Consider the following 4061-nt stretch of genomic DNA (forward strand, 5'->3'; position numbering starts at 1 on the left):
AGCCTGTTTCCGATTCTGTGTCTCCCTCTCTCTCTGCCCCTCCCCCGTTCATGCTCTGTCTCTCTCTGTCCCAAAAAAATAAACAAAAACGTTGAAAAAAAATTAAAAAAAAAAAAAAAAAAACCATTAATACTCCACATATCCGGTAATTTCCGTTCCTCTAAAGCAAGGTTTCACAACCTCAGCACTATTGACATTTGGGGCTGGATATCTCCTTGTGGTGGGGGCTGTCTGGTGCACTACAGGATGTGTTATATCACCTCTCGCTTCTACTCACTAGATGTCAGGAGCAATCCCACCACCACCAGCTGTGACAACCAAAAATGCCTCCAGACACGACCAAATGCCCCTGGGCAGCAAAATCACCCCCAGTTGAGAAACACTGCTCTAGACTAAGCAAATAAAAATGATAGTACAGAGGCACCTGGGTGGCTCAGTCGGTTAAGCAGTGGACTTTGGCTCTGGTCATGATCCCATGGTTTGTAAGTTCAAGCTCCACGTCGGGCTCTCTGCTGTCAGCACAGAGCTTGCTTCAAGTCCTTTGTCCCCCTCTCTCTCTCTTTCTGCTTATAGAATCCCTTTCTGCTTATAGAATCTTTCATAGTAGATGTCATACACTGGAGGGAATCCACAGCCAAAAAAAAAGGCCTGGGTTCAAATCCCTGCTCATAGTCCCAAACAAATATTTTTATATCTTAGCTCCTTTACGTATCAGCTTCTGGTCAACTGCCAGGTCTTAGTTGCTATAAAATGAAGGTAAGGTTTCCCTGCTCAGGATTGTGGTGAGAATTAAATACAACAGCTAGAAAGCAACTCTATCACAAAGTTCTGCTTAAGAGGGCTCAAAAATAGTCACTTCTTTCTCTGCTCCCACTTGTCACCAGGCTCTTGAGAGCCTGATGTCTGATTTGTTTTCTCCACAACATCTAGCAGAGCAGTTCTCAACCCGGGCCACCTGACAAGAACTACAGAGCTTTTGAAATGCAGATGTCTGGCCCTACTGTGCACCAACTAGATTATAATCTCTGGCTTGAGAATATATATTGTGAGGATCCAAAAATGTACTCATAGAAAAGGTAATATGCATCACCTCTTACGTAATTGTGTTGATGCCAAAAAATAAAATAGTGATAATATTTATATCAGTTCTTAAAATATGATATATTAATCATTAATAATCAATACATTACAAATAATTTAAATAAATCAGTACATCTCCAAATGGCATCTATTGTATTCTCAGGATCCACAAGTGTCATTAGAATTTTTAGATTTTATGTTTCAATTTCAATGATCACTTAAAAATAACCTTTACCCATATTATTTTAAAAATCTTTGAAGTGATAATTCTCAATTGAAAGATGCTCATTGGGGCGCCTGGGTGGCTCAGTTGATTGAGCATCTGACTTTGGCTCAGGTCATCATCTCACGATTCATGGGTTTAGGTCATGATCTCATGGTTCGTGCATTCAAGCCCCACGTCAGGCTCTTTGCTGGCAGCTTGGAGCCTGGAGCATGCTTTGGATTTTGTGTCTTCCTCTCTCTTTCTGACCCTCCCCTGCTTGTGCTCTGTCTCCCTCTGTCTCTCAAAAATAAAAAAACGTTAAAAAAAAAAAAAGATGTTCATTGAACAAGACTTTAATTTCTTTTTTTTTTAAGTTTATTTTGAGAGAGAGACAGGGAGAGTGAGGGGGGAGGGGCAGAGAGTGAGGAGAGAGGATCCCATCAGACTCTGTGCTACAGGCGGGGCTCCAACCAATGAACCACGAGACCATGACCTGAGCCGAAACCAAGAGTCAGACACTCAACCAACCGAGCCACCCAGGTGCCCCAAGACTTTAATTTCTTAAGATAGTGCTTCTCAAAGTTTCAGGAAACAGCTACAGAGAACTCTGAAATTAACATATTAACAAATTACTTAAGTGACAAAATTGCATTTGTACACAAGGCTGGAAATAGAGTCTGTTATCAGGAGAGCCATTTGCTTTGTTTTTAGAAAAATAAGATGCTATAGTATACAGTTATGATATTTAAATGCTAATACATAGTATCAAATCAATACCAGAAGAAAAAAGAAATCACAGTTCATGATTAATGGCAGAAGTCAGTAGCATCTAAGGGAATTAAAGGATGCTCCCGTGACTCAACTAATGGAATGATGTTGAAAAGGGAAAGTTATGGGCTGGATTCAGGGCTGCGTGTCAGTAGCCTTGCTGTGTGCTACATCAGCACATCAACAACTCCACAGAGGCAGAGGCTTGTCTTCTCTCCGTGCCAACAACAGGACCACATCTGTAGAGACGTCCAGCAAACATTTCTGAAATAACGAACCCCACCTTCCTCTTATTATCGTGTTCTTTCTACCCTTATTTTCCCTATATCTTTTATTCCTTACTTATTAAACCTTGTATTTCTGTAAGTTACCTTAAATCCTACAGGAACAAAGTAGGATATGAGAAAATCAACACATTTGTAAAGAACTGGATGTAAGGGGATTCCCGTGAGTAGCATGTTTCCTTGACTTTGCCTCTGGAGAGCTGCCTCTACCACATTCTGTCAGATCTCCACACTGGCCCACCCCCCATCCTTGAGAGTTGGGTTCATGGCCCACTGATGAAACTGTCCTGTATGTTTTCACTATTGAACTGTCCAGTTATGCAGTCACAACAACACATTTGAATTTCTTGGTAAAATGCTGTGCCCTCCAGAGATGTGCCAAAGTGTAGCACAGAAGAAATAAGGAAAGCCATTTCTCTCCAGGGGTAATAACTGACCTGGGCGCCCTGCAGTGCACTTCCTCCCAGGCGCACAGACAGCCTTGTCTTTCCAGGCAGGAACTCCCGCTGGCTGGCCAGAGAAAGGGGGCATCCAAACCTGCTTCCTCCCTCTGCTGGGGATCCCTTTTCTACTTCCTCTTCTGTTTGGGGATTTGGAAGCACTGAGCCCTAACTTCTCTTCTTGTCTTATTTCACTTCCTCACCCACCAACCCACTCTTTGACCAGACACCAAGTGCCCCCAATGCTTCTTTTTCTGCCTAAAAATGGATGAAACCAACTTCTGATTTTGGGGTGACTACATATGTTAATGTTAGAAACAGGAGCTTAAAAGTTTCAACTTCCCTGTGAGCACTCAGTAATGTACAGAATTGCTGAATCTTTATATTGTATACCTGAAACTAATATAACATTGCATGTTAATTACACTTCAATTCAAGAAAGGAAAAAGAAAATACCTCCTGGCAACATTTAAAAGTTAATGGTAAACTGACATAACCATTATGGGAAACAATAAGGAGGAAAAAACATTAAAAATACAGCTGCCATATGATCTAGCAGTCCCACTTCTGGGTATATATCCACAGGAAATAAAACCACTTTCTCTAGGAGATATTTGCATTCCCATGTTCATTATTCATAGTCACCAAGACATGGAAACAACAAAAGTGTCTGTTGACAGATGAACGGATAAAGAAATTGTGAAATATGTACATATATATATATATGAATTACACACACACACACACACACACACACACACACACACACACTGAAATACTATTCAGGCTTTACAAAAGAAGGAAATCCTACTATCTGTGGCATGAATAAAACTGGAGGACGTAATGCTAAATGAAATAAGCCACCCACAGAAAAACAAATACTGCATGATGTCACTTATATGTGGAACCTAAAAATAAAAATTAAATTAATAGTAGCACAGATTAGAATGGTGCTTTCCAGGGTCTCAAAGTTAAAGGAAGATGGCGTCAAAGGGCATAAACTTTCAACTGTGATTAAGTTCTGGAAACCTAATATAGAGAACAGGGGGGGGAAAAAAGGATTCAATCTCCCACTTATTGAGAAGGCAGTCTTTGAACACTTCCCGAAACAACTTTCCAGCTCCTACTTAAATGCCAACAATCCCTGCTTCTTGCCACAATAACACAAGGCATTTCTAGATGTTACTATACAAAGTAAATCATCATAGATCCCCAGTCTCCAGACTCTGGACTTCAGGGACCTAGAAAAGATGCCAATTGTTCATTTTGCCAAATAAGGACATT

Source organism: Panthera uncia, chromosome D1 (assembly GCF_023721935.1).
Source record: "Panthera uncia isolate 11264 chromosome D1, Puncia_PCG_1.0, whole genome shotgun sequence".
In the NCBI taxonomy this organism is placed as follows: domain Eukaryota; kingdom Metazoa; phylum Chordata; class Mammalia; order Carnivora; family Felidae; genus Panthera; species Panthera uncia.